At 42.1% G+C, this 21,010-nt stretch overlaps 1 protein-coding gene across 1 annotated transcript in view; it reads right to left on the bottom strand.

Annotated features, from left to right (window-relative positions):
- ZNF423 (zinc finger protein 423) overlaps positions 1-18,201 on the bottom strand; it is a 193,280-nt gene extending 175,079 nt beyond the window's left edge. Inside the window, exon 1 of the mRNA XM_010585027.1 lies at positions 18,148-18,201. The gene's annotated coding sequence lies outside the window, so the exon portion shown is untranslated. The remainder of the gene's footprint in view (positions 1-18,147) is intronic.
- Between the last annotated feature and the right edge of the window lie 2,809 nt (positions 18,202-21,010).

Here is a 21,010-nt window from a genome sequence, read left to right as displayed (position 1 = left end):
AACAGTAAAATTTCCTCTTAATTGTACCTGCAGGTAATGTTTCAGCCTTTCTAGTGCTTTTACTAAAATGATTTAGACGTTACTATGTTATGCGACAAATGCATTTATACACTGAAAAGCGGACAAAGAGCTAAATTATTATTATTTATTTGCATGCAAGCAGCAGTGGGATTGTACTTTATAGTGTTAACGGCACATAGTGTTTATCAGCTCTTCAGTGTTTGGCAACCAGTTTAACAGTATAAATACGGGATGTAAACACTTCCCTGCCACAAAGAGCACTGTAAGTGAACTTTAGAGAATGCAACGAAAGGCAGAGAGCAGAGCAGTCCGGAGCGCGCCAAGTGTTCGGTTACCGAACTGGGACCCGACTGCAGTACACTGATCAATATTGATGTGGGTCCCCCCAGGGTGCCCTCCTGCCCCTCTGCCCGCTGGGGCTGGGGAGCGGACGCCCCGTCCCCCTGGCAGGGCTGCGAGGAGAGCAGCACCCCTCTTTTACACTGGGGTCTTCTTGGAAAGGACGGGCTCAAGACCCAGGGGGAAGGTTTTGGTAGGCTACAGTGTGCTGTGGCAGCAGCGGGGCCGGGCAGTTCATTAGCAGATGGCGTAGCGAGGAGGAAGGCACCTCTCCTGTGCACATCTGACCCGCAAAGCACAGCCTGTATCAGAGCAGAAAGTCGCAGTCCTACAAGGGACATCTTGCTTTCTACCACGGCTCGTTTCTGCTCTGTTTGCTACCAGGGATGTTCCACATCCAAGTGCAGACAACAGTTACCACTGTTTTTTCACAATATCAACACCTCACGCTTCTTCTGATGTCAAATAGCAATTTGCTTTGTAGTTCTCTGCGGCATTCAGATCAAATAGTGTGTTTGCACACAGCTATCCAAACTTCTCTGCTACCATCCACAGAAAACTCTCATCCACTTACTCAAGACATGTAATACTTGTGCAACAGATTATCTGCCTCTGGAAACAAGACGTTACTGTCCACTTCCAGATCCTTAAGGTGCATCTGAATGGAGTAACTGCCACCTTCAGTCCCAATAATGAGGTTCAAATCAAAACGGATCTGAAGTTCATTTATATGCACAAGGAAATTAGTATGCAGCAAGTATTAACTTCAAAATGAGGTACACTTCTTCATAAAAACATACTTTCACTCTTTGACATGCAACTGTTAAATAATACTGAGCATCGTAATCTAATGAAATCCATGTAAATTTTCAGCACAAAAACAGCACTTTAATTTTATTTAGGTATATGAATATTTTAATAATGTTCAACTTATTATTTTTCAAGTCTCTGTTGAAGATAAGCGTCCTGTTTCCAACAGTTCTATGGAATCCCACTCACACCTAACACAGGACACCTTAATCACATTTTAATTCATAGGCATAACAAAACTTTTTTTTTTTTGTTTTTAAGGAAATGGTGTGAACGACGCCTTTTTTTTTTTTTTTTTTTTTTTTTTTTTACAGATATCTGGCTTCACCTTAAAGTAAAACTTAAATCTATAGCTACCTGACCAGACAGAAAATTCAGAAGGCTTAATAAAATTCACATGTGGCTTGTTATTGCAGCTGCGTATCAAATGCAAACATAAGGTATTGACTGGTTTGCTCAGAATAGCAGCTGCTGGAACTCTTTATTAAAATAAACCTGTTGATTTTTAAAGAGAGAAAAATTAGGGGTGATGTCATTTACCATAAGCAACAAATGTGACTATGTATTTCAATGTTTGAATCCCCTTTGCTTAATTAAAAATGCAGATTCCTTTATTGTTCCTCTATAAGGTCCAGGACTTCAAATCATCCTTTCTGCAGGTTAAGTTCTGGCCCCCGGAAGATTCCCATCCTTGGTGTGTAACAGCCTGCAGTGTATGCACATGGGAGCGAGATGTAACAGGAAAGCAGAGCAAGGCCTCAATACGAAATACCCTCTTACATCCCTGAATATATTTCTGTTCAAAATGCACTCTTCCCATGCTTAGAATATAGAGTTGTTTAAAAACTATGCTGAAGAGGCATGCCTTTCACAACCCAGACCTGTAGGATCCTACAGGTAGCATTTGCATTTATCTTTTTATATCCATAAAACCCCCAAAACATTACGACTGAGAAGGAAAGAGCCATAGCACTCTGCAAACCGTGAGGAACCAAGGGGTGGAATCAATACAGGGGGAAAAGATGGAACAAGAGGGAAAAATGTATTGGAGCAGGAAGAAATATATGCCTAGGCAAATTAGAGAAAGCAATAATTATTTCACTGACCTTCTCATGGGTCTCAGTTTGCTCAGAACCTGCCTGGATCGTTTTCTAGTGGGAATGACAAATGTACGGCTGAAGGAGTGTGGGAGGAACCCGCTTCTGGGATAACTGTGCCTGGAAGCCTTCAAAACTGTGATTAAAGACCTGAGAGGTTTCTGTGGGGCTGGGTTTTGTGGGTTGGGTAACACTCCTGTTTATACCCAGGGTATAGAGGGTTGGACCTGGACCATAACCTAGTTGTCGGTATTACGGTCTGATCAAATACCAAACATCATCTTGGAGGAAAAAAGCTTACTGACTTTCTCTCTATAAATCCAGCTTGCTTTGGAAAAAAGGTTCTTCAAACGCACCTGAGGAAAAAGCCACATTTCCCAAATGTATGCTCGTGTCTCTCTGCTACCAGTTACTGCTGGCAGAGGCTCGTGCCTCTGCTGCTCGGGAGCCCTCCAAGCTGGGCACTGCCAGCAAAGTGAGTAGAAATTGGGAAAACTGTACCTTACACTGCTCTGCCTGGAGCTGGGAGGGACATCTGTAGGCAGCCCAAGTGATTTAGGAGCCGAATACCCACCGAGTAGCAACGGACTGTAGCAAAAACCCATGAAATTGGAAATTAATGAGAGTTAGGCACCTACGTGTCTAAATGGCTTCAGAAGAGTAGGGCTTACAAGCTTCCAGACACATTACCCTCAGGTCTCGTTATGCATGTGCATCTCTGCACGACCAGAACCAGGCTGGGCACGATGTCTTGGTGCAGGTATTCAGACCACAGCAAAAGAATTCAGTTAATGAATGTGAAAAAAGGCAACTGATTTAACAAGATTCTCAACCAGAAAAGGCAGAAGAAAGTCATATTATGCAGCACGGGAAAGGGTATTTAACAGGTGGCCAAGCTATTAGAGATGCATCGGATTCTGCAAAAAGTATTACCTTCCGCATGACCGTGGCCAGCCCCTGCTGCACAAACAAACACCTCTCCTGCCCAGCAGACACACCGAGGAGACTAATACAAACCAACAAGGAAACCAAATTAGCAAAACGACTCAGAAAGTTTCCTGCCACCTTCTGCTCATTCTCTCTTCCCTGGGTTTAAACCATGATGTGATTTTGGGCTGTGGGCTCAGTTAAATTTCAGTTTGTGTTTAAAATGAGCCCGCATGCAAAAATTAATGTACCTCAAATTTCCTTTCTAATTTCTTTCCTTAATACCAAACTCTGAAGTCCTACACGTTTCACTTGACAAAGCCATTAATTCAGTAATTTCACATAATTAAATCGAGCAAAGCAGAGTATTTAAATTGGAGCTAAGTGAAATATACTTCTGTGCAGCTCATGCTGTTAGAATTGTGCTGCGTGCTATTCTGCTGCTGCTCATTTATTAATTTGGGATCGGCTGAAACGTGACACCGTGTAATAAGGAATGCACTGTCTTCAACAGAATTAGAAATAAGAAAAAAAAAAAAGAAAAAAAATCACAGAGGACAGTGAATCAATCACCAAATGAAATAAGTTGAGCCCTCAGCAGACCACTTCTGCACCCAGCTGAAACCTGCACCCAGGCTTGTACTTTCCATGTGATAACTAATTTCTGGCTAGAGGTTTTCAGCTATTTATCCCTGGAATAAGAAGTGAGCTGCACCAGTCCTCCAGCATGGTGATCCTTTTAGCAGTGATAACGCTTTTTCTCCTAACATCTTCCTGCGTTCTCCATTCTAGCCCTATGTGGTAAAGAATGTGTGAAAAGACATTTAAAAGAGTTAAACCTAGAATGACTTTAAAGTCTTGTCTCCCTCAACCACTCCTCTCATTCAGCAGGTCCCGACTGTCGGAGCAGGAGACAGCAGTGTGGTACGTAGCATCAGGGAACTGGCAGAGCCCTCGGATCTACCATGAGGATGATGTATGGTGTAAAAAGGAAAAAAAAAAAAAGTAGACAGATAAAACCCTAAGTATGGATTTTTGCTGGCAAATGAGTAATAAAGGGGAAGAAATTAAGATGACCAATAATCCAAACAGTGGAAATACTTTATGTAATTAACAAAAGTCTCTCCAGAATATAGTGGTGTTTTTTTCTTTTCCATCAGTGTTTTCTGCTTCTCAAGCTTCTTATAAACTACCTTAATTGGGCTATTCCAGATACACTGAAAGTCCCTCCACTTCTTCCTCAGCCTCGAAGGACACCTGTGAAAGGTGCAGCTCTGGACTGCTCATGATAACCCTCACCAGATACAGCTTGTAATGACCCGCTCACACTAATGAAAAACAGAGAGGTGGGGGGGAGATATTGTTGCTGTTGTAATTAAGCTTGTGAAGAGTTTAGTTGGAGAGAAATTAGATTTATTTACACACTGCTCTGTTGCTGATGAAGCACCAGCTATTTGGGAGAACTTCTAATTAACCCTAATTTAGTTGATATGCTCTTTAGCAGCCCCATTCCCTATATATTTTGCACTAGGAAAAAAGTAGTAATAACAACAAAATTATCCATTTTTAAAAGGCACATTTCTTTGTGGGGGCCCAGTCCCAACTTTTTGCCTTAAATTACTGAATTTGCATTTTAGTTGCTGACAAGTAGGAAGACGCACACTTGAGAACTTCATCCTACAAAACAGCTCCTTCAACAGCCAAATGCCACGACTGATGTGGGCATGGCCACCGCACCCACAGCCCCACGCGGCCCCTCTCCCACAGCCCCATAGCTGAGGTAGGAAAAGGGTTTGGGGGTTTGCTTTGGACCCTTCTACCTCAGTTACAGCTACCACAGCTACGAGTTTATTTTTAAAGAGCTTCCACTTCCTACATCCTCAGCCAATTATGCAGTCTGGCCACAATGTTCATTAACCAGATACGGTTTTAAAATATTTCATTAAAGCATCAAGCTAAAAATCACTTAACTCTTATGATGTGTTTTCTCATTTAATATGTCACTGATCGTTCTGCCACACTTACAGCACCTGCGGTGTATCTGTGGGTTTCTTTGCAACTCACAAAGACATTTAAAATACAACAGGTTTACAACCTCAGTATATAAAAAAGCCCTAAAAATTCACCAGTTTTTATAAGCCATTTTGGAGGAAAAGCAACACCAATTCATATTTCAATTTCACACACAAAACACCATAAACACCAAGCACCACATTTTGGAAGTAAGGGTCAAAAATGGAACATAATTTAATTCTGTTATACAGAAGCATCTAGGTTGCTTGTCACAACACAAAACAAGAGACACAAAGGGCATTTGCAGAAGTGATATTCCTCATGTCTTCAACACTGCAGCTGTCTGCACACACAATATATAAAGAAAAAAAAAAATGTCGATTTCTGCAACATTCTGTCCAGAAAATGTTTTACCAATCCAGCTATTAGCTAACTTGCGCAAGATTTCAGCCTGAAATTCACCTTGATCAGAAAAAGTACATTTTTACTGCACAACCTTTTTTCATAAGATTATAGACCAAATGCTACTCTCAGTTATACCTGGCTAACCCTGCTGATTTTGTATATGCTTCCTGGATGTTACTGTGGAAATTTGGCAATAAATGTATTTTGTTTAATATGATCAAGGAAGAGAAGCCAAATGCTTTTTACACAGAACATTTCTCATTCATTTAACAGGACAAATGGTCATCTGGACTTGTGTGCTAAATGCAAAGAGCCCAATATGAACAACTACCAAAGTTTAAGTTCAAGTTTTCTTGATTCCGATATGGGACACACATTCCGTACAAATTAATGACAGCATTACAAACTGACCATTTTTCTGCAAATGTAACCTACTTGATGAAATCAACAATGCAAAATCGAAGTCTTCCCTATTGTCACTGAAAGAAGAATGACAGACTACATATATCTTTTTTAAGTATTGTCAAAATTACAGAGAGGAAAACTTCAGAACACTGTCTTCAGAATTGCCTAGTACAAAATTACTTTGAGACTTTTAAATTAACTTCATAATAAGGACAGAGGCAATGATCTTTCTGTTGCTACAGTTGTATCTCCTTGATGCATCAGCAAGAATGGCTTGACATAGCCCTTCTTGGGAGAAGGCTAATTCAAGTCCGAGTTACACATATAAGTTTAACAAAAACCGTGAGTGAAATCAAGTAAAGATAGAACTAATCAGTCTGTCAAAACAATACCTTTATGAACTGTGAAAACATCCAATTGAAGTCCTTGGATAAGAAATAGTTCTCCAATTTTCTTTCTGTGGATGGCAACAACCACTATTTCCATTTGTGTTCACTTATCTGACAAAATCAGGCCACAGGAATTTAGTATCATTTAATTTAAGTTGCCTCTAGCCCCCATCCAAGCTAAATAATACCAATAAACACAATTCTACACCGTGCCCAGCTCTGAGGGCTCTGAACCCCCTCTCAATTAAACGAGACCCAGGGAAAACCATCCCTCTGCCCCTCAAGGATGTGGACACCACGCTCCGCTTCCCCACTTTGTTTGGGGGCTGCAGGTGAGCAGGTAGTGCAGAGCCGCTGTCTTTCACTCACCCCTCTCCTCCAAACGTTCTTTTCTGCTAAAGAGTCGCACAACAGATTAAGATTAAATACACATAGCTAGAGCAACAAATCTAAATTTCAGACCATTGTTGGAGAACTTTTCTCTGCCAGGCTGCTTCAGTCGGCCCCAGCTCGCCACGCACAGAGGCACGCGACCAGTGAGTGTCTTCCCACCACATTTCTCTCAAATTGAAAATCTCTCTAGCTTCGGATCAAACAACAGCCAGAGCCTTAAAACACATACACACACTACGCAGAGAGCCTCACCGTGCCAGTGGTTTTCTTTATCCAAGTGAAAGCTTCCAACCAAGAGGGAAGAAATTTGCCTACAGGGTCTCTCCATTCTATGCTAGCAAATAACTCACTTCAGAAATACTGCAGCTTTCTGCATTAAGGCGTTTAGAGGGGAAAGTGTGGGATGAAGTGCGATGTGAAATCCCATCACCCCACCACAAGGAGAAGTGCTGTTAAACATCTGAGTTTTCCTTTTGGAGTTTTGATGAGTTTACTAAGAAAATGTAACAGTGGAGTCACTAACTAGAATGCTCAAGTTTAAGAAAAAGCATGTTTTCTTTAGTTATAATGATGCAATAAAATTTCACAGCTCTTGAAAGCACTTTGTGGGTTTGAAACACAAAAGTAACACTTGCATATCAGTTTATTTGTAAAATACAAACTTCTCCCTGCTCCAGAAGCCTGGAATATGAGAGCTCAGAGTTGTGGCTCTTCCCTCTTCTGAAGAGAAATAAGCCTTTCCCCAAACATAGCGCCTACGAGTTTCAATCCAGCAACAAAGGTGCAACAAAGGTTCCCATATCGAGGAAATTACATCAGGAAAATATATTGCATGGATTCACTTCAAAGGCATCAAAGCTTCCAATAAGAGTGGTTATTTTCAGCCAAATTACCATGCTGCTGCTTAAATACCGCTAAGCTGAAGGAGTCCTCCTTTATCAGTCACAAACTGCCAACTTATCCTCAAGGAAACACCAAGCTAAAAAGCATACGTCTAAATCCACACGTTGTTCAGTGGCATTCAGAGTAATGTCATTCTGACTTACGTGTTTACATTTTTATTACTAATTGATTTACCCCTTCTGAAGGAGATGCCTTGAACAGGAGGCGTCCCTTCCTTCTCCCTTTACCCCCACGCTCCAGCTTCATTACAGCCCCAGCACTGTTGCCAAAATGAGATATTGCCTCATTTTTGGTACCGTGCCCTTGAAGGCATCTTATTAGAAAAGACCATTTCTTAATTAACATTTTTGATCTTTAATCTATTACACATCCCTTTAATCCCATACGGAGGAGCTTTTGGCCCACTTCTGCAGCATGGCAGTGGGAGGCAATAGGCTGGCAATTTGTGCTGAGGGCTCTCTCCCAGCTGGGCTCCAGTGCAGCCGGCTGCAGGGCTGGCTACACTCTCACTGGTCAGCAGCAGACATTCACATTTATTATTTTATTGCATTTTTTTTAATAAAGACTTTAGAGAGCCACTGCTCAGCATTAAAGACAACAGGCAGAATGGCAAGCTGGCAGATGAGATCAGACTTCAGCAAGTGGCTGTCGAGCTCTTAAAATAACCAGCAAAACTCTAAGTGGGAGATTTAGTGGATCACCAACATGTGAAGTGTTAAGAAAAGTACAATGTTAAGTCCCTTACATCATTTTACTTGCAAATAATTACAGCAATTACAATGTGCTAACTGGCAATTAACATTACAGGATTCACAACTCACCAGAATTTTTTAAAACATCCTTGTGGCCCTATGTAAATTGTCTCTTTGGTACTTCTGATTTGGTGGCTGTATGAGCTAATGGATACACATTAGCTCAGCAGATCTCGGAACAGAATTGTCCACGTGCCAGCTAATTTAATTAGAGGCTTGATCTTGTCAGAGCTTTATGCGACACAGGCAGTGTTTCCAAGCAAAGTGTGTGGGTTTTTTCCTTTCTCTTTAGTGTTTTGTGACTGTCTAATAATTTCTACTAATGAATGCCAAAGTCATCCAAGGGAGAAAGGAGGCATGGCTAGTAAAACATGCAAACAGGCAGGCACTTCAGTCCCAAGTGTGATGAATTCAAAAATATGTAGAGCAAGATGCATTGAGCACCTCTTCCATGCACATCCCAATCTATTGCCAGGTCTCTACACACATCTATTAAATCTTCATCGCACTGTTACTCAGCCCCCAAAAAGACAAAGGTCACTTGTCTCAAAGTGAGAGCCATAGGGTATCTCAAATCTCATTATAAATGGTCCCATTTAACAGTTTTCTCATTTGAATTTATACACAACAAATACAAGATTATGAGAGGAGCTCACTTTATTTTGACAATGATATCATAATTCCTTGTAGCGAGACTGGAAAAAGGCTACTTTGGACACTTAAATGACAGAAATACAAATGTATCTTTTATTATGGGAAATTTTAGGCTATATTAACTTTTAAAAAATCCTTTTTTTAATGCGTACTTGGCCTTAATTTCTATTTTGTACACATCCTTATGCTACCGTAACCATACTTGTACTCTCTTGGTCTACAATAAGCATAACAGTTCAAGACAAATTAACCAAAAATACGGCGGCAATGGTTACAGAAACTTTTTACAAGTCAGGTCAATGTTGAGTAAGACCCACTAGAGGTCCCTTCCAACCCAAATGATTCTAGTTTCCTGTAGTGAATAAGCAAAGATTATTTGGGCAAAGCATCATAAATTTCATGCCGTTCTTCACTGCAGAGTTTCATATCAACATCCTTACTCAGCCCAGAAAACAAAGCAGTGGAGCTTGTCTATTCCATTTGTTTTTCTTCTTTTACATTGTTTATAAAACCTCATTCTCATGATTGGCACAATTTGGTTTTTTTTCTCAAGAAGAAGGATTACTGGGAATCCACCATTGTGGCATTATTTTCTACTGATTTTTCTCATTTAAGCAACAGGCCAATGTAATATACTCTGCTATTCCTGTTTTACATTTATTCAGGCTGGGAACTTTGAGCTACCAGTTACAACTGCAATGTGTAAACTAGTCGAAGGAGAACAGAAGCTTCTGTGAAAACCAAAGAAATTGTTCACCAGGAGACTTTCCTTCAAACTCTTCACCTGTCCGATTTCACAGAGATAAAACCCATTGCAATCACTTCCTACAGCGGCATGGTTTCAGCTTCCCTCACTCCTACCAGCCAGCCAAAGCAGACTTGGAAAAGCAAAGCCACTGACCTGCAGAAACAACTCAAAGCAAGATGGGCTGGCAAGTGCCCCTGAGTCCCAAAGCCAGAGTCCTCTGCGAAGGTTGACCTGCAGCATGGTGCATGATGCAGAGACAAAGTATTATGGACATGGGGCACAAGGAAGACTTTCTACTAGGTTGGGAGACTTAATTAGCATTTGTAAAGTGCTTTGAGATCCTACATAAAAATAGTTACCCAAATAAGCTCTAGAAAGCACAATTTGCCTGACCATTCAGTCTGCTTCTGTCCTCAAATCTGCAGGAGATTAGCAAATCCAGAGCACAGCAGAATTGGATAAATCAGAGATGAGAAAGACTTACCAGGTGATCTTATCCACCCCTCTGCTAATGTAAGACCGTTCCTACAGTGTATTTTCAAGCACTTTGTCCAGTCCAGTTTGAAAATGACCAGTGTGATGGGAGATAATACCAGAGTCTATTAGATCCCGCTACTGAGAAATGTTTCCTGATACTCAGCCTAGCATCTCCTTTGCTTTACTTTAGCCCATTACTGCTAGTTATGTCCCTGAAGGCTATTGTAAACAAAAGATAAATTTTCATCTAAAAACACAGAAAATGTTCATCTAATCACAGCCCTTCATTTGGGCAGCAAGAGAGGACAAGGTAGGATCACCGGAAAGAAACATAGGAATAGAAAGCAGGAGTGTGAAGAAGATGGGAAGGTGCTATGCTATGCCTTGCTCCTCTCCAGCGCTCCCTCCAGCTCAACGACAGCATCCTTCACTGGGATGTTCATACCTGTGGGAGACCTGAACACGAGCAAGGGATGGAGAGCCAGGAAGGCTGCGCCTGAGGGTCACCCGTGAAGGTGAACAACTTACTTCAGTCAGCCCAAGAAAATGAAACACAGTGTTACAGTCTCCCAGTGACAACAGGCACACCTTTAAGTAAAAAGCAAATTCTTTCTGTTGCACAGAAAAAAAAAACGTTGTTGGCAAGGTGGAGACGCAACCCCATGGAGGATGTCCCCTGCTAGTCCCAGAAGGAGACACTCACACATGCAACCGTCTATGCCGATGGTGTATTTGTATTTCTGGCAAGGTGCCCCTGCCAGAAGACCCTGTGGGAACATCACCCAACCCATAGCGGCCCCATACCAGCAGACACACCAAGCTCACAAGACTGCAGATGAGGTTAACCCAATGATGCCAGAGACACTCCCAGATTTGACTGAAACCTTGCTGCCCATCACCAGTCGTGATGCACTGCCAGCATCCCAGTGCACATGAGTCCATGGCCCCTCCCCAGCATGCCCAGGCAGGGGCTGTGACCCTGCAGCCTGCGGAAATCCTCCCCTTACCAGATGTTGCTTGTAGCAATTTAGGGGGACTGACTTTAGGTATTGTGAAGCTCAGCAATACCAACGACACCAGGCGGTACACCATGCTTGCTCAGCTTACCTTAAGCAGATTGGCTTTCCAGCACACACTGTCTTTAAAATGCCTGGAACAGGTGGGTGATGGGGTTGGGAGAGCACTCGATAGCTCACTTTGAAATGAGCTTTTCTTTCCTCACCTCTTTTACCATGGAAATTAATTCTCCTCCTCTGTGCTATCACTATAATTTTCCCTATTAACATTTTTAATAGTAAGTATTTTCTAGGAAATGCTGTAATACACAGGTGTGTGCTTCTAATTTAAATACTGACACCCATGCTGCGTTCGCATCTGAAGATCGCTCCTTCTTGCCGGAGATTCCCTCCCCAAACAAGAGGGGAACACCTATGGTGCCGCACCACCAGAGACATCTCAGTGGATTCGCGGGGCAGCCGTTTCCATGACAGATGCACGTGTCGGTGCTGTGCGGCACCACATGCGGCAAGGAATCTCATTTTTTATACTTTTCCTTTCCCTGAAGGTGCTACAGCTGCAGGATGTTGGTCAGACCTCGGGGCCCCCCCCCAGACACCCTGTCACTCCAGCCAACAGCTTCCTCCGGTAGTGCCACATCCCCCTTCCTGCCAGCCCGGGAGCACTGGGAGCAGAGACTTGCTCCCAGGAAACCCTTGCACCTGCAGATGCAAAGTTGTGCCATGAGCTCCTACAAACAGAGTAACCTGGGAAGGGTTTATAATTACTCATACTGTTTCTTTTTATATTATCCCGGCTCCAAAAATCTTATATCTGTCTTGAATGTTCACCCACCACCACATTATCTGAGTATCATGTACTTCCTATCACTTCACCTTCTGTTTGAGAAAACACTATCAGAAGTACTCTCTTTAAAAAAAAAAAAAAATTTAAAAAAACAGTATTTATAAGATTGAAGTTAAAAATTAAATTTTGCAATGAGGAAAGGAGAATTTTTTTTTCCTCTTCTGAAAGGACACATAACTATGTTACATTGTAAAAACCCACACATTACCAAGGAAAATAAAAGTTCAACTTCGAATAAATGAAGAATGCAGCAGCCAGAGCTACAAACCTCCCTAGCTTTATTTCTAGTTGGCATTTATTTGGCTTTTGGCTGCTTCCAAAGCAGATATTTAACATTTTGAGAACCTCAGACTATACTGACTAGGCTGCATGCTGCAGGTCCATGCAGAGACAAGGATGCTGTTTTTAAAACCAACATAAGAAAGCCAACCAGTTGAGATCAAACATTTCATAGTATATTGAAAAAATATTCAACTAAAAGTAATCAGTCTCTCTCATGTTCTTGGCTAACTTCAAAGATTTATTTCTTTGGAAATCCTTACACACTGTAATCAGAATCTTCTCATATTTATTTACTAATGAAATCGGCTTTTAGAAGATGCCTGAGCTTGTGAAGGCACTCAGGATGGGTAATCTCAGAGTACTTGCAAGATAACAGGTTTCTAATGCCCACTGAATTGCGACCAACCTTTTCAATGCTCTGTAGCAGAGATCCCAGAATTTCACGTTGATGGTGTTCGGAGGAGGGGGTGGGTGTTCAGCATTTTGCCATTTAGAAGTTAAATAAGACAAAACACAATACATGTAGAAATAGAGAAGAAGAACTGAGCATCTATGGAAGAGCAGTCTCTCACATCTGGCCCTTCCTGACTTACTCCTGACATAGCTCGCGCCCAGCAAGTCGTGCAGCTGGAGCAGGACCAGCAGAGCAGGGGCTCTGGGGGACCTGCCAAGGGGACATGGGCAGAGAGCAGGGACAGCCCTGGGTACTGTGAGACCACAGGGCACGGGGTCCTGCAAGGACGGTGGCCTTGGTGGGCACCGGGCAGTGGACTGTGCCAGGGTGTGCAAGCCCAGGGTGCTGGAGGACTGCTGAGGGGACAACAAACTTTGTGTGGCCAAAACAGGCCTCCAAAAAGGGAAAGGTGAGGAAGGAGAACACATTTGCTGTAGCTTATCTGAATAAACAGAAAAGGGGGAAAAGTTAACGTATGAATACTTGCAGGGGCAAGTTCGCTTCATGAGACCCTGGCTTTCTCATCCATTTTGCTCCTTTGGCAGCCAAAATTAAAGCCAACCCTACGAAACAGTTAGAGAAGAGAAACCCTCAACACTTGGGGAGCAGACAGCAGCAGCACCAGGATCATCAGACCAACGGTAGAGGAGGGCACAGGGAACAGCCAGGGGGGAATGGGCAGGCAAAGCCCCAAGCAGCAGAGACGGCATTAAAAACATCCCAGCATGGGCTCCGGGAGCCCTGAGCAAAAACAAGGCTCCAAACCGCATCAAGATGTTGCTCCTCTGAAGATACCAGTGAAAATTGTGATTTACATAGCTGGGAGACACCATGCAAAGCGGAAGAGACAGGAAAAGGAGTGACCACAGGGTGGTTTTCTTTTATTTTGTGGTTCATTTCTCAAACACTGCTGCTTCCCCTTTTCTTTTCTTTTTTTTCCTCCTTAAAGGAGGGAAACTGTAAAAGAAATTGCAGAAGGCAATTAAAAATCTAAAGTAGTGTACTGCATTAAATAAGTATGTGGGAGAACTCTTAATGGCAAAACATCAAATGTCTGTCCCAAAATGTTGTGGCGTTCTTCTTCCCATGCTACATTTTGTTAACACATCCCTCACACGCATGCCCAGCTGCTGCAGCGAGCTTGGTGGCAGGGACAGGAAATCTGGGGCTAATAGGGAAAGGGGGGGAATACCAACACGTAATTTATTTTTGTGATTTCTGGAATGTTATAACTGAATGGTACTAATGTGTGCTAATGCATGGTTGGGCACTGGCATTGGAGAGGCCCTTCCAGTCGCAAACACTGCAAAGATCCCCCCACGTTCTGCAAATACATGCGCACAGAGACGTACCCAGTGCCATTTGTCCCAAGCACTCAGGCTATGGGTCCACAGTCCCCTATTTCCCAAACTCTTTCTTGATCAGTTTTGTAACTCGTAGCTGCATACAACAATAAGATACCTTCAGTTACCTCAAAAGCAGACACAACAAAAATAAAAAAAAAAAAAAACTCAGGCTTTTAGGTCTGCAGGCTCCTAAGGAGAAGACAGAATCTGCTCTGTTTGCCCCAGACAATTCAGCCAAGATTCCCCGGGGCCTCACAGTCAGGCTAATGAGAAACTCCCCAGCAACCCCCATGTAAAATGCTTTCATAGGTCTTTAAAATGCCTTAAATTCTCTATATATTTTGTAAGACTTTTTACTTCTTTAAAATGTCCCTTGTTGCTCCTCAAGATAATACTCTCGTGATGTATTACAACAGCAATGCAGCATTGTCTGGCTGGACCCTTGCTTTGCAAATATTGAATCTTATTTTCCTTTTGGCTTCGAAGCAGCAGAAAACCCTTTTGCAAAGCAGAGGCGGGCACTTGCCTGGCCCCCTGGCAGCCCTGCCCGGCCCACCCTCTCTGACATTTTCGGAGCAAGATGGATGGGCTTCAAGGGCTGCACGTGCTGTTAAGAGGGAAAAGCAGGGGGAAGGAGTACTCAGCTGTGCTCTTCCTCTGGGACAGAAAGCGTCTCTGCCTCTTCCACAGCAAAACACTACTGACCTGCTATTTAACAGCAAGCTAAGTCCTCAGATTAAGAGAGGAAAGGAAAAGCTTTTTTTCCTCCTTTTACATTAAGGAAAAAAATGTTTACAAGAGCTGAAGAGGAAGGAAATTCGCTATATGCCCATTGTTAAACAGGGCTGGTGGACACCCTGATTGTTTACCCTGGCGTGAGGGCAGCCTCTGCCTCCTTATACATTTTCCTGAATCTCTGGCTTAATATGTACAGCCTTTAAGTTGTGGTTGTAAAAAAAAAAAAAAAAAAATCATAGAACTACTTCTAGTTGTGTTTAAAGTACTTGAACAAATTCCTCAGTGCAACTATGCCAAGGGTTAGATTCCTGCAAAGCATTTCACCTTCGCAGGTTTTACCAGGAACAAGCAGTTAAGCCAGTACAGCCAGCATCTTGCGCTCATACACTACTGTAGGAAAAAGGATGGTGCCCTGTGCTAAGCCATCACCGAACAGGCCCATCCGAGCGCAGGATTTCTGTTGCCAACGTGTCCACTGCCAAATTTCCATGAGCTGCACTAAGCAGCTCCCGCAAGCAGCCCCCTCGCCCAGTGCCATGGTCTGGTCAGGGGTGCACAAACCGTGTGCCTTCAGTACACTTCAGCAGCAGAGACATCCACCATGAGACACAGAGCTTGGACCCCAATGTTTTGACATGTTTTGCCCTGCACCTACAAATGCTTACACCTGACCTGGGGACAGATGGCTGTCACAGCTACCTGGACAAGCCCCATGACTGCAGATTCAACTTAAACTCACAAAAAAAATTTCCAGTATAGCTTCTACTATAGCGTCTATATCTATCTATAGCATCATGGTTTGATAAACAAAATAAGAAGTAGCAGCAAAAGCACCTTCTCTCCCCACAACTGCACCTTTATAAATATTTTGCTAGTATTAAAAAGAAAAAAGTTTAAAAAAAATCACATTCTACCTGTTCTTGCTGTCCCTATGTACCACACCACCCTGGGACCGCCACTCCCCTGGCCCACAGCAGCTGCACAAAGTGCCAACATAATTTTTCAGAAGTCACTTTGTATGTGTTTGCACACACACAGAGATGTACAAACACATACAGGAGAAGAAGGGAGAGAAATATGTTAATTTGAAACATCTGGCAAATATTTCAGAGTTAACAAGTCCTGGGTTTGGCCTTTTGATTTTTTTTTCTGTTTGGGGGGGTGGTTGTCACAGAAAGTGAGGCAATTTTGTCATTTTGGGCCAGGGAAGGAAGGGGCATGAAACAAGAAGTTGAAGAGTGGTTTTTCACCCTTTATTGAACTTCAACATCACACTACTGGAGCTAATGCAAACAGGAAGATCATAAAAGAACATAATGAAAGTCTCGCACACTGGGACTGAGGAACTGGTTTCAGTTACCGAATATAGCTTTGGAGGCACACCACACAAGAGCCAATGACTCCACGCAGCCGCACCACCACATACTAGAGCTTTTTAAGCATTTACTGTGTAGTTCCTCAGTCATATTCCAGCCTCCAACCTCTGTCCCATGCAGCGCACCCTGTCTTGATAGGATACTGTATTGCATCTTTATACACATGCAAGATTGACATCTATAGCTACTAAATGTATTAAGATGAAAATCCCCCAATTAGCACACATTTTCCTTCAGCTGCCATAAATCACACATACAATACATTTCATCCCACATCCGATGTCTTGAATGAGAGCTGTAATTATGGGAGTAAATGAAGAAAAATTGAGGAGACTCAACTAATTCAGGAAAAGCCTTTCACAGCCTTTTTTTACTTACAGCGTAGTCACCAATACCATTAGGAATCCCCAATTAACTCCCGTTCTGCACAGACATTATTTTTGTTGTTGCTGTTTTGAAGCTCAGCCTGTGTTAAATTTAATAAAATTCAAGACTTGTGATAGATAACACCGGTAACTCCACTCCAGTGCTGTTTGAGACGAAGGTCAAGCAAGAGAGCTGGCGAGCGCTCTTTTCATGCGCCGTTAGCTCCAGGCACAAAGGGGCCTTCGACATCGCAGCTGGGGGTTTGCAGCAGCAGCAGCAGCAATATTTGCTATCAAAGACTAGTGAAAACACAAACTGTTCAAAACAGTCATAGCGCCCAGAGAAGATGCACCCAGCGCAACAGAAAGTGCAGTTGGTACAAAGTGAAATGCCACAAAGTGCCACACAAAGGCAGTTTATGCCTTCAAGGCCAGCTAGATGCTGACTTCAGTAAGAAAAGTCTCCTGTGAGTCAGTCTCCCCACGACTCTTATAAAACCCATGCTAACCAGGAATGCAGCACCATTGTTAATTTTCATATTACTGCTCAGTTTCTGAGCTCTTTTCATGTTGCTGCTGAGCTTCTAAGAGAATACCCTCGCGCAGTCCAGTATGAAGAGAGGGCAGAAATAGAATTATTGGCTTCAAAATCAAAAATATTCTGAGAATTTCATAAGTGTTAAAGACATAATAGACAGTAAAATATCTTAACAGAGGGCACAAACAGTGACTAGATGTGGCTAGTTATTTTAAATGCAAACTAATCTGACATTTATCCTCACGTTTGTGTTATCAATATATATTACACAACTACAGACAAACTTGCTTTATCCTGTTCAGTTTCTTGAGCCTCTTTTTATTCAAATTATCAATGTAACACAGATGAACAAGCCCCAGACACATGTTTAAGTGTTATTACTATCAAGTAGACCAAAAGCTGGTTCAAATGTTAAATCTTTCTACCATGGCGAGGTACCACTTTTATTCTCCAGCCCTGACAGTACTTTCCAATTTCCTCCGAGAGGAGAAATACACACATTCCAGTTGAGACCGAGGTTTAAAATTCCTACTAAAGCAGCTTTTATGTAATTAGATTGGAATGAATGTGCAACAGTGCCCATTGCAGAAAACTTCAAAGTGGTTATACTGGAGAAATCACAACCCGTTTCAGTATGCCCACAAGAAGAAAGAATGGCTCTCTGGAGGATAAGAGTATATTAGTCTCTGTATGTAATAGATTTTATTGACCATATGGAACTGATATAAAAATTGTGTTGCAGTGGGTAGTCTTGGATTTGAGACAGGAATGTGACATACAAAATACAGTTCCTGTAAAAAGCCTGGCAGCTTTCTGGCAGTTTTTGCAATCAGAAGAACCTAAAATATTTACCTGATTGAGTCACTGATGAGTCCCAGGTCAAAGCAAAATCTGAAGATTCACCCTCTTCAACTGAAAAAGAACAAAAATAAGTTGTGATTGCTAAAACAAACCAACTGGAAAGCAAAGCCATGAGAAAACTAGGTCCACAATGACATTAAGTATTAAAACAGACTTCTGCACTGGTGAAAAAGAACTTACTGCTTTCTATAAAATAATTCATAAGGTGGAAATTTAGTAAAGAGATTTTTCCCTACGTTTTAACCTAAGTATGGGATTTCTGTTTGCAGTTCCTTCCTGAACAGGTAACAGTAAGTTCATGTGAAATTTAATAGAGGTTTAAATACAACTAGCTGCTAAGTATTCATATTTGAAATTTTGTACATGCATAACAACTTGCATGTGCAAAATTGTCATTGTAAACATAGAGGTCATTTTTGAAATGTATGCTGTAACAGATCATAGTAAAGAACTGTCCTATGAAGGGAAAATTGCCTAACTTATGTCATCTTAACACACTAGCCACATTCAGAACTAAGTGATATCTTATGTTTTTTCAGAGTTCAGAATTAAAATATACTATTATAATGTGCAACGATGTTCTGCAATATGGTAGTCATAAATAACTGCATTTAAGGCTTGCTGATGTGAAAGCTGTCAGAGCCAGGTGCTCAGCACTTGCAAGTTATGTATCTATAACCTTCTGCCTGTTAAGAATTATAAAATGTCATTTGATTCTTACATTCTTAAAAATAACTAAGAGATCAACTGACAACAAGCAGGCTAAAAAAGAGACCAATCCTGCTGTTACTGAAATCAGTGGCAGTTTTACTAATGTCAGACTGGGCATTTGAAAGTGGCAACTGCAGAAATTCTTCTTTTTAGTTGTAAAAGTTGATCATCTTCACCTGCCTACTCTGTCACCGTGATACCAAACAAATTTAAACAGGTCTTTATTTCCTGATTAAAAGTATTTACTCCATGCACTGACCAATCTCTAACCCTTTTATGTAGAATTTGTATTTGGATCCAACATAATTTAAATAATTCTGCAACTAAAGTCCAAAGCCAAATACAATCCAATATTGCAAAGCCACAAGCACAGCCCCTATTCACCAGCTTGGACCTGCATGCCCCAGGCCTGGGAACCTGTTCCAGTGATTGCTTACATTGAGTATTTACATTTTCATCACAAGATTCTTGATTTTATGCCCCCCCCCCCCTTTTTTTTCAATTCAGTAAGGAATTCTGGCATCCTGTAAGCTTATCTATCATGTTGATGTCAGTGGTGACATCATGTGACATTAGGAACAGAGAAAATTATTTACATAGCCAGTGCCTTGACAAATTTTGATTTTATGTTCAGACCATAAACAAACGTGTACTCCACAGAAGGGCACTGCTCTGGTCCTGTTAGTCTGCAAGTTTGCTAATGGAGGAGAATGGAATTTGGCCACTTCTTTTGAAAAATCATACTTGAGAAACAGTTATACTTTTTCCAAAAAGTCTATGTTAGCATAAAGGCCATGTCACATAATATTAAATTCCAGAATGATAGAGAAAAACAAGATACAAAGCTATGAGCTTATTCAAGCCATTATCGGTACTATTTCCTGAGAGTGGCAGAGCAGTCTTGGCTCAGACATGCTCTCTCCTAGGGGCTCACCTACCATTTTGTGTTCTGTAAACCACCATCTTGTTCACATTTTGACCCACCTCTTAATAGAATAACTCCAGACATAGTTATCCTAAATAGGATTTTAACACCAAAATCTACATACATTTGGGAGGCTTCTGCTCCAAAACTAAATAAGCTAAGTTAGCAATTCACGTACCTTACTCAAAACAGACAAGTGGAACGTTTTAATTTTATTTTATCCTTGACTGCTTTTTGGTTGCCTTGCTTGGACAGTTTTTTATATTACTCCTTTTATGCTGAGTTTTTTTTGTTTCTTTACATTTTATCTTGGAAGGAGAGGTGAAAAAAAAAAATCAGTCTGCTAAAAATATATAAAGGCAATAAATTCAGTCCTAGTCAAGTAGAAATATATGGGAACAGCACTGGTCATTGGCAATTTTAGCAACCCACTGCCTTTCATGTTGGTTAAACACTGGAGACTGCTCTAGTCCTTGAGCTGCTGTAGGGCAGCTGGCTCCAGCACGTAACAAAACCATGTTTTTTGGAATCCCTTAAATGAGGGCAAAGGTTTGAGTCAGCCTCTGTTGGCATTAATTTGCTTTGCTCCCTAATGACTGAAAAGGGGACAGAGAACATATATGTGAAGACGATGGCACTGAAATTCACTTTATATTATTGCAGTCATGGTTTCAGGTTCTCCCCCTCTATTTGCACAGACCCGCCACATAGCTGACAATGCTGCACCTCCATGGAAGGAGGAGGCCGGTGGGATGGAGCCTCTTGAGCTTAGACAGACACATCTCCCTGTAGCTGCTGCTCACACCACTATTCCCCCTTTTCTTTTTTTATTTTTTTAAGCAAACATCATCTTTCATAGGATCAACCATAAGGAAAAGTAACAGCCGAGCCTACTCCAAGGAGTATCGCTGTACTGGACGGATGTTTCTCTTGGGCTGCATGTCAAATGGTCCCCTCGGACAGCGAGCATGGGGCAGGGGCACTGCCAGAAGCGAGCTGGGAGCCCACGCTGCTTGCTGCAGTGCTGGCTGGGGGTACCCAAACATGTCCAGGCAGGACATGGCCACTGGGCATGGCCAGGCTGGCACTACTCAGGACTGGTGTTAGGTGGTTTTATGGAGTGGCATGGTCAGTGACAGCCAGTTCGGAGCCCTGACATGAACACCTGATCCTCACCCGCCCACCCATCCACCCACAAAGCTAGGCAGCAGGCACAGA

This window comes from Haliaeetus leucocephalus, unplaced genomic scaffold (genome assembly GCF_000737465.1).
Source record: "Haliaeetus leucocephalus isolate CR32 unplaced genomic scaffold, Haliaeetus_leucocephalus-4.0 Scaffold92, whole genome shotgun sequence".
NCBI lineage: Eukaryota > Metazoa > Chordata > Aves > Accipitriformes > Accipitridae > Haliaeetus > Haliaeetus leucocephalus.
The sequence above is the reverse complement of the archived record's forward strand: the minus strand, read 5'-3'. Positions and strand labels throughout refer to the sequence as shown.